Here is a 10,883-nt window from a genome sequence, read left to right on the forward strand (position 1 = left end):
TGCCTGAATGGCTCAACCAGTTAAACGTCTGGCTCTTGATTTTAGCTTACGTCATGATCTCATGGTTTGTAGGTTCCAGCCCTGGCTTGGGCTCTGTGTTGTCAAGCATGGAGGCTGCTTGGGATTCTCTCTCCCTCTCCCTCTCTGCCCCTCCCTGCTTGCCCACTCTCTCTCTCTCAAAAATAAAGTTTTTAAAAATAGTGGACATTTGAGAGGTGAATATAAATTGACTTCTAATGGAGTTAGCAAAAGTGTTCTTACTTAGCTTTCCCAGCCCTGCATTTTAAATTCTTTCATGTAATAAGTTTAAAACTAAATAGATTGAAGGACCTTGAATTATGTTGTTATCTCCAAAGGGACCAGAGCAGAAAATGCTCCAAAAAGCTCACCGGGTTGTATAATCAGTGACGGTTTATAGACATATTCCTGGCATATGGGACTATGCAAGTCCTGAGCTGGAGATAGGACCTACGAATTAAGATTTAAGCTCTAGCCCTGCCTCTGATAATCTGCATGTTGCCTAGACAAGTCTTATTTCCCCAACCAAAAAATGAGAATACTCCTACTTACTGCGTCCAAAGGGATTATTATAAGAATGAAATAATATATGTGTAATTTCTTAAGGAAGACTTCTAGAAGTTTGAAGCAACTTGCCTGTTGGGAGCAGCATGGTAGAAGCCTTTCTAGGCAGAAGGCATGTGCAAAGATTCTGCTATGGGAAATCACTGTGAATTCTGGAAACCGTAAGTATATAGTAATGTATTTGTATAGGTTGACAGTGAGAAATGAGCAGCAGCCCCATCTAGTTTGTTGAATGAATTCTAATTTTTAATAATAATCCTACCGAGCAAGTAATTTAACTTCTCTACACCTCAGTTGTTCATCAGTGATATGAAGATAATACATACCTTGGGTGTTTTACATACAAGATTGTTGACAGCATTAAATGATTATAAATGTATCCAAACAGTAAAAGAAACTGTTGGTAGTAGTAGATAGATTTAAGAACTACAGCTAATCAGAGAGATAACTTCAATTGCTAAAGTTATATAATTGTAGTGAAACTGCTGAATTGCTATGCAGATTGTGACAGATTTATAATTATAGAAGGGATTACATTACAACTTGAGTGCTTTTATGTATCTTATTTGATTCACATAAATAAGGTTAAATAAGTCAGGTAGAATTATTACATTGTTGTCATTTCCATTATATTCCAAGGGACTTTAAAAATCTTCTAGCCCAAATGCAAAACTGTATAGAAAGGAGAAACTAATTTATTCCTGTATTTCAGAAATTTGTGGTTTTAAGAAATTATTTACCTAATAGAAATTTATAATCTATTGAGCTTCAGGTGCAAGAAAGGGGGAGTTGATAAAAGTTGATTGTGATCTGAGCTAATTTAGTGAAGATCTGAGTATATTTGATAACTCCTTCTGACAAGTGTTTCTTCTTAATGGCCTTTGTTCCGTAGTGTATGTCCTCACTTTTATTTCTGGGCCCTTCAGTCTGATTTCTATATTTCACCCATATCAATTTATTAGCTAACTTAACCACTGGCTAAGAGAGAGAGTTATTTTTAAAAACTCAGATACTTGATTTTAACATAATTGAAGTTAAATGAAAATATGATGTTTTTAATCATATTTATTTTTAATTTAAACCTATTCCTCATTTTCACAAAACTAAATTTTTATAATTATGCAACAATTATGATATTTACTTAATTAAAGCACATAACTGGCTATTTTAGCTTCCTGTTTTTAATCTACTTGACTAGAGCTTTCCTCTAATGTATTCTTCAGAGCCATGCTCCAGGATCACATAAAGGTTATAATGAATTAATTCTTGTAACCAGACCCTCTTGGACATAGTCCAACACAAGCTTGTACTATTCAAAATTCTGTATTTCACTATATTAAGAGGTGTTACTTGAGGGTCCAATGTAGTCAGTCTGTTTTTATTATAATCTTACCAATGTAAACTAAATGATAAAGCCTTTGGATCAATACTGGACATAAAAGTATTTACAGAGTACGTATTAATTGTACTGCTGCTTGGCCCTTTAAAAATTGGTGGCCAAATTCAGGAAATGAAATGTACTTTATTAGAAAATACCTTTCTCACAAAAGATCAAGTTTCAATGCATCTCAGGTTTTGTGGGAATGGATCAAATACATCAGACTAATACATAGGCTAAAGTTCCTCACTTGCGATTTGAAATTGCCGTACTCATTTTTCAGAAAATCTATTTTACTTGAATAGTGTATTAGTTAAAATTGTATTGGTAAATTAAGGAAAAGGAGTTTGGTCATATTTGTCCATAATAGTGATGTGCTGGACTCCTCTTGGGCCCTGCGTGCTTTAGCCAGTCCAATGGCATTCCATTGTTAATCAGATTCATAAAGGTGAAACCCGATAGCTTTCACCTGACTTTCTGCCTGGAGGGCTTCTCTGAAGCCTTTGGAAGTAGAAGCATAGCCTGAAAGTGTGAAGAAATCAACAACCTATGAGGCAACGGATAACTGACCTAAGTCAGAACTGGTGGATAAATGCTTCTCTCCAGTCTTCTGGCAGGCAATCCTAGGACTTCATGGCTCCTAACAAGAGCCCTGAGATTGAGGCCCATTTTGCCCTTACTGAAGGAAGCTCTCCAGGATGCACTCTTGTTTTGGCTTTCCCTCTCTCCCCATTTTCTTCTAATCCCCAGCCCTTATTCCCTGGGAAAACTTCTCACATAGACAATTTGTACATTATCTGGAGGACTAAGGCTCCATTTTCCATGGAGAACCCAAATTAAGAGATAAAGGTTAAACATATGATTTCCATTTCAGGGGTGCCTCGCTGACTGAGTCAGTAAAATATGTTATTCTTGATCTCAGGATTATGAGTTCAAGCCGCATGTTGGATGTAGAGATTAGTTAAAAAAGAAAAAAAAATTAACTTTTGAAAGTTTGCATGTGTCGATGGGACAGTCAGATTAACTGTATGTAGTAATTTGTAAGGATGTTAATAATGACCCAAGACTGATGGAACTTGTGCATTCAAGGCTATTTTTCTGATAGTAATAACAGTTTGATTTAAAGGAATTTATACACTCTTGCTCAGTCTTTTATAGGCAAGAGAATATTTTCTTGCCACTTTTCAAACTTTATTGGAAATTAGAATAATCTGGAAAATCAGTAAATATGTAGATTCATAAGATCTATCCATTAAAGATTCTAATGTGATATGTCTAGAACGGAGTTTAGCGATCTGCATTTTTAATAGGCATCCTCCAGGTGAGTCAGATGGTCCACAGATTACACTTTGAGAAGCATTGATATGTTATTATAGTAATAATACTGCTGAGGATAATCTGTGACCAAGAAATAAATGAAAACAAATTTACTCCACAGGGACTGAATTAGTATCATGATATCATTAATCACATGTTCTAATAAACCAAGCTAACAAACCACAGATTGGCCAGTCAGATTAAAAAGAACCTAATTTTAATTTCAGACTCCTCTATAGAAATTTGATTTGACGGGGCGCCTGGGTGGCTTAGTCGGTTAAGCGTCCGACTTTCGCTTAGGTCATGATCTCGCGGTTCGTGGGTTCGAGCCCCGCGTCGGGCTCTGTGCTGACTGCCAGCTCGGAGCCTGGAGCCTGTTTCAGAGTCTGTGTCTCCCTCTCTCTCTGACCCTCCCCTGCTCACGCTGTCTCTCTCTCTCCTAGAAATAAATAAAACATTAAAAAAAAAAAATTTAAAAAAAAGAGTGGGTATTAGTTTAAAAAAAAAAAAGAAATTTGATTTGATATTACTTAATTGGCTTCAACATTAGTACAAACATGTGGTTTGTTATGGTACCAATGAACTGCTGAGAATTTAATTTATGCTAGATGTGTTTAATTTACACTTACTGGTAGAACTAGAACAACATGTCACTCATCTCAAAGATATAAACACTCACATCTTAAGTCAAGCTGTGGGAAAAGAGACTTGATATTGTACTGGAATAGACTAAACAACCTTTCTTGCTGAATGGCCTGTGGCCAGGTCCCAGTGGCCTGTGGCCAGGTTCCAGTGGTTAGTCTGATATTATAGTTAAAAAATCATATACTTATTCCTGAGCAATATATGTTTATTTTAAGTTTTGTAAAACAATTGCTTGGAAGCTGACTAGAGAAGAATTTAACTACTCTCTAAAATGCTATGTAGATGGTATTTACCATTCAGTAATTACTATATTATTGAAAATTGGTTATTATATTAATATTTTAGAAATATGACTGATTCTGCCATCTACTTTCAGTTAGGAGACCTTACCCTTCAAATTTAGACCTGTATATGTTAAATGTAAATTTTTTTATAAAGAACCTTATCACACAATTCTGTAATACTGTTCCATGTCCATAAATGTACTGTGAGCTACATAAAATTACTGATTACATAAATTTTCTTAATGTTTCAAGATGCATTTAGAAATTCTTTAGATTTAAAATGTTTTCATGTTGGAGGGAAGTATTTCTCAATCCTAATCTAAACATTGTAGCAACAACAGGCAAAGAACCTTCAGGGGAACAGGCTTAAGATAGAACTTTGAAACTAAAAATCTGCCACACAAGTTATATTTTCACTTTGTCAGTAATATAGAACTTCTAAGGCAGTAATTTTCTGATTACTTTTAAGGCTGTATGTCATTTTGTTTTAAGTTTATTTATTTTAAGAGAGAGAGAGAGAGCAAGGATATATGTATAAGCAGGGGAGGGAGTGGAGGGAGAGAATCCAAGGGAGGCTCCAGGCTCTCAGTGCAGAAGGCTGTATGTGTTTAAAGATGAGTTATAACATTTTCTGTTTCCCAATTAGTCTTTGATGCATAGCAAGTTTGGTTGTTGTGCTGATTTATCCAAATGAACTATTTTATACAGAAATTTTTCGAATTTTATTTTTTTATTTTGAGAGAGAGAGACAGAGTATAAGCAAGATAGGGGCACAGAGAGAGGGAGACACAGAATCTGAAGCAGGCTCCAGGCTCTGAGCTGTTAGCACAGAGCCTGATGTGAGGCTTGAACCTATGAGCTGTGAGATCATAACCTGAGCTGAAGTTGGATACTTAACCAACTGAGCTACCCAGGCGCCCCCCGCCGCCAAATTCTTTTTTTTTTTTTTAAAGTAAGTTCTATGTCCAATGTGGGGCTTTAACTCATGACCCCAAGATCAAGAGTCTCATGCTCTGCCAACTGAACCAGCCAGGCGATCCCATACAGAAATATAAATATACATATAAAAACATATATGTATATTTATATATATTTATTTATTTAATTTTATTTATTTTGAGAGAGAGAACGTGTGCATGCATGCGAGGGAGGGGCAGAGAGAGAGAGAGGGAAAGAGAAAATCCCAAGTAGGCTCCATGCTGTCAGTGCAGTCTGATGTGGGTCTCAGTCCCAATAACCATGAGATCATGAGCTGACCTGAGATCAAGAGTCCATCACTCAACTGGCTGAACCACCCAGGTGCCTCTAAAATATATTTTAAATTTATATTACTCCTTGCCTTCTTTTTAGTTGTTTACAGTTATATCCACTCTAAGTATATGAAAATAAATATGCAAATTAAATAATTTAATGAGAAGTCAAAGCTAATTTTTAATCTAATAAAATAGTTTTAATATGAATATTATACACTTAGTGGGCTAAATTGATGAAGTGAGATTTTTGTCGTTAGGTATACCATCTACATACAAACTTTTAACTTTAAGAGAAAACAAAATTCATTTACCATGGATATAAATTCAAATTATAGTATAGCTAGCTTATTAAAGATTATTTGTATAGCAATTAAACATCTTTCAGGAAATTAAAATTAGTTGTAAGAGCTTACTAAGATCATTTGTGTTATAAGTGGGTCTATTTGTTGGCTTGAAGATCAAGTCATAACCTATTTCCTCCTCTTTATTTACACACTGGATGTGTCAATCCACCCAACTTTAGTTAGGCAAGCTCTTACAATGTTTTGTCACACTATTCTGAACTCCCTTCTGACCCATGATATCGATTTCATAAATATCTCACGTGTGAACTTTGCTCACTGGCTTCACCTTATAATCGATTTATCGTTAATTTAATATTACTTTTAGAAAATATTAAATCCTATTCCATCTTATGTCTTATACCCACCACATTTTGCACTCAATCTCTGTATTATTATTTACTATCAAGAAGATGAAATATAATTTAATATTGACTTCTAATAAATTTAATTTGGAAGAGAATCTTTTGGAAGAACAAACATATTCTATAGCCCTGAAGAAATAATTTAATTGGTAGTAGAAACAACACAATCCTTAGAGCATATGGAAATCTTTATCCAACTAATTTGATGTCATATAAAATAATAGATATAAATACATATGAAATGTCTTTGAAAAAACCTGTATGAGGCACAAGTAAGGTATAATTTGTACTATCCCTGCCAGTTACTTCCTTTGGTATAGATGATTGAAATTTGAAATTTTAGGGTGTCTGGCTGGCTCAGTCCATAGAGCATGCAACTTTTGATCTCTTAACCGAGACTCTCTTTTACCTAAGGGACCTATCTGCGTAATAAGGCAATCTTTGTTTTTCTAAACATCTCCTTAAACCTTGTTATTGGCCTTCCTCCCCTTTGTATTCTCAAACCTTAAGCATCTCCTTGCTCTTAAAAGCTTCTTGTTGCCTCATTTCCCTAGGATCTTCAAGTCCGTGTGGCTTCCCCAAATGCCTATTAAATTTGATTTTCTCCTATTAATCTGTCTTACGTCAATTTGATTCTAAGTCCACCTAGAAGGAGCATAGGACAGGGGCGCCTGGGTGGCTTAGTCTGTTAAGCGTCCGACTTTCGCTTAGGTCACGATCTCGCGGTTCGTGGGTTCGAGCCCCGCGTCGGGCTCTGTGCTGACTACCAGCTCAGAGCCTGGAGCCTGTTTCAGTCTGTGACTCCCTCTCTCTCTGACCCTCCCCTGCTCATGCTGTCTCTCCCTCTTTCTCTCTCTCCTAGAAATAAATAAAACATTAAAAAAATATATATATATATATAGAAGGAGCATAGGACAGAGGAAGGGCTTCCTCCCTGACACTTTCCATAGTTGCTAATTTAGTTTTTATCTCTCTGCCAAACATAAAAAGTATATTCTAAGCTAAGCTTTTACTTCTCTTCAATAAGTTGTTTGTTGAAATTTATTATATATTTTATTAAAGAGGTGGGAAGGGTTTTGACATTTGTTGCATCTACTATATTCTAGGGACTATGCTAGATATTTTACGTACCATATCTCATTTAATCCTCCCAACAACTGAGAGAATGGTATTACTTCCTTAACTTACAGAGGGAGAAAAGGGAAGTCAGAGTTAAATAATTACCAAGTGTAAATGCGTTTGTAGCAGCCAGTATTCAAATCCATCTTAGTTTGGCTCAGAAGCCCACATGTTTTTTGGTATACTACCTTATCTCCTGATTGTAAAAAAGAGAAACAAATGGAAGTGAATATTTTTCAGAGTTCACTTGGACTAAACTAAATTTACCAAAGTTGAGAAGCATCCCTCAGGTAAGATTTTACCTGTGAAAAAACAAGGGGATTAGGAGAATTAACATTTAGTTCTAGAAATCAGAATTGGAATTTTTGAGCCTTTGGTTCTAAAGCTTTCTCTGGCCCCATTTCCTTGGAATTCCTCAAGTTAAAAACATTTAAAACAGTTTTTGAGCACTTGCATACAAAACACTGTCTTAAGAACTCACCCTTTACAAAAGCAGATTCTGTCACCTCTAAATGGGTTTTGAATTCTGCAATTCTGATCTTTATAAGTTTATTGAAATTTTCCCATCAGTTCAAATCAAATTTTAGACATACTAACTTCTTAGATAAATCTTAAATTATATCTATATGAGAGTTCTTAAAACAACACAAAATATATATGTATATATGCATATGTACTAAGAAAATTAACATTTTTATCATTTATAAAATGAATCAGCAAAGACTCATTAGTGTAACTATACAACACAATTTTACCTTCTTATAATTCTTTTAGAAAACAGATTAGATTTCATGTAGTATTCAGATGAGTCAGTGAAAGATAGTGAAAAATATTAGTCTGGGCTGGTATTCAGAAAACTGGGATGTTCTGGTCCCAGCTCTACCTTTAGATTTTGTAGTAGTGATTTAGCTACATTTTTGGGCTTTTCATTCAACTGAAAAATGAGGATTTGGATGCATTGGTTATTCTTTAAAAGTTCTTCAAACTTAAAAATGTCATGATTCTAAGTGGTTTTGGTAAGAAACATATGAAGATATTCAAGAAGGAAAGAGGTTGCAGTTGTTAAGAATAGCTAGTATTGACAAAAAGAGCCATTGTGTGAAACTGAGCAGCTAGAAATAAGGACAAAGGAATGCATCCCTGACTAAATTTAAAGAATAGATGTTTTTAAAGGAGTAGAACACTTTTTGATGTAGGCCCTGAAATAATGTAGGACTGTATAGAATACACACACACACACATACACAGTTCCCTAATTTGATTTATGAATCCATATGTCCTTAATTTTAACCAAAACATCACACTGTATCAGTATTTTAAAGGAATCAATTTACAGAAATACATAAAGGTCATAGGACTTTCATATATTTGAAACTGTAAATTCCATTGTATGAAAGCTGTAGAATCCTTTTCCAAAGTGTAGTTAGGCTTGAAATTTTACCCATAGATTTTATATGAAATATATATCTAGTTTCTGAATAGCTTTTCTCAAAACCATAAACATAAAAAATGCTCACTAAATAAATTGGAATCCCCACTTAAGCTTATCTTTAAACAGTAAGCCCTGGGGGCACCTGGCTGGCTCAGTCAGTAGAGCATGTGACTCTTAATCTCAAGGGTCTTGAGTTCCAGCCCCAAATTGGGTACAAAGATTACTTAAAAACACAAAAAACAAAACAAAAAGCAGTAAGCCCTGTATTTTAAACACAGTATAGTTTAAGAATTTTAAATCACTATATAGAATATACTTACCAGAAACACTAAAAGTATAACTCTATTGACATGTATGTATATCTTGCCTGAAAACTGATTGAAAAGAGAAACATTCAACGAACTAAAAATTTTGATCCATATTCTCCCCCACAAAAAATTGTCAGAATACAGTTTATAATGAATAAAATTAATTTGGGTTTGCTGAATCAGCATATTCCTTATGCAGATTCAACATTGCATAGGTTTTTAGAAGTTTAGCTGAATTTGCAGAAGTATTATGCAAAATTGCCTTGCAGAAGTATTATGCAGAATTGCCTTGGAGTAGGACTGAAAAGCATCCAAGACTTTCCCTGCAAAAAATGATATCTCATCTGAACATTATTTCTCACCTTAAAATTCTTTATTAATATCCTAAAGAAACTCTTAGAGTCTTTGAGTTTGATATAATGACACAGTGAGGATCCTAGGAACAATGAAAAAAAAAGATGCATCAGTCTTGCTCAGTTTATATTAAAGTGACCTACAGACAGCTCTTGACAGGAAAGTATTCAGTTTTAATTCCTAGATAAATTCATGTATCAGCTGCTATGTTAACTGAATGCCCAGAAGATATGTGCATTCAATTCAATCCAATATTAATAACTAAGGGGGTAGTTTGGTATGCCAAAATAAATATAAAGGGATTGGTAACTTTAATTTTAGATGACACAAACAACTTAAAATAAATTAATTACATCAAAAGAGAGAGGTAGAAGAATTATTTTATAATATAATATAAAGGAAGATCAAAATATTCTTTAACTTAAGTTTTTCAGACCCAATAGGCATGACAAAACCTGTCTTCATTCCTTTCTATTCAGCTCAGCAAGTGCTTTTGAGCTCCAATAGTTAATCAGTTACCAGATTCCACAATCTTTGTTTTCCACACTCCTCAATTCCTCCTGTGAATTGTTCCTCTAATGTACTTAGGATCACCAAGCAGGCCAACACTAATTTTTTATGCCTTAAAAAGGCAATTATTGTTGTATCCACAATTAGATTTACCATGTAAAATTGTTACCATATAGCAACAGCCTATAAAACATAATAGTATATTATCAAAGAAGTAGATGGCTTAAGATGAATCATTAATAGGTGAAATAGATTTAGCAAAATTTTTCAATCCAGCTTTCTTCATGACTATAGCCATGCCCAACCTACAAAAAAGTATAGCAAAAGTATAGTGTATTATATACTAAATACCTTTTATCTAAACAAATCAATTAATATATATAAGTATTATAAAATAATATCTAACCAACTTTACATAAATGGTATAATCTAGGTATTACCATGTTAAAAAATAGATACCTGTTTAAACATCATTTCTTAATTTAACCTTAAATTAAGATGCATAGAAAATTGAGAAATAGAAAAAATATATTAACTTACCCTTCAATTTATTTAGAAAACCTCTGCTCTGGGTCAAAAGCACAAGGTATTTCACTTCTGCTTCTGAAGCTATAAACTTAAACTGTAGATGAGAGGAAGCCACCACTCTGGACCATGCTAGAGTTTGCTAGACACCACTGCTATGTGGAAGAGTCCTGCTGCATCTAAGCTATATACAGTGTGCAATGGATAACCTAATATGCCTTTCATTTAACTGGCTGGGCAGGTTTCTACCGTCTGTGGAACATGGAATCAAACCAGAATATGTTGGCATAACAGTCCAGTCAGACCGGTTCTTCTGTAGATCCAGAACCTGTCCAACCAGTCTGCATCAAAGGCTAGCCCAACAAGTTGCAGCTCACCTCTGCTAAGCTTGTATGGGTGAGTTATCCCCACCTCCCATCCACTCCCAACAAACTGCTCAGAATGTTGTAGCCTCCAGCAAAATAATTCAG

General features: G+C 34.6%; 1 protein-coding gene across 4 annotated transcripts in view; it reads right to left on the reverse strand.

Moving 5' to 3' along the window:
* RBBP8 (RB binding protein 8, endonuclease) overlaps positions 1–10,599 on the reverse strand; it is a 97,891-nt gene extending 87,292 nt beyond the window's left edge. For 2 of the 4 annotated variants that reach the window (XM_039218133.1, XM_039218094.1), the window contains exons 1-2: positions 10,429–10,599; positions 9,387–9,460 (exon numbers count right to left, since the gene is read on the reverse strand). The gene's annotated coding sequence lies outside the window, so the exon portion shown is untranslated. The remainder of the gene's footprint in view (positions 1–9,386; positions 9,461–10,428) is intronic. The other 2 variants (XM_039218103.1, XM_039218146.1) reach the window with 2 other exon arrangements.
* Between the last annotated feature and the right edge of the window lie 284 nt (positions 10,600–10,883).

The sequence above is a fragment of the Hyaena hyaena genome, unplaced genomic scaffold (assembly GCF_003009895.1).
Source record: "Hyaena hyaena isolate Hyena2069 unplaced genomic scaffold, ASM300989v1 scaffold_14, whole genome shotgun sequence".
Lineage (NCBI taxonomy): Eukaryota > Metazoa > Chordata > Mammalia > Carnivora > Hyaenidae > Hyaena > Hyaena hyaena.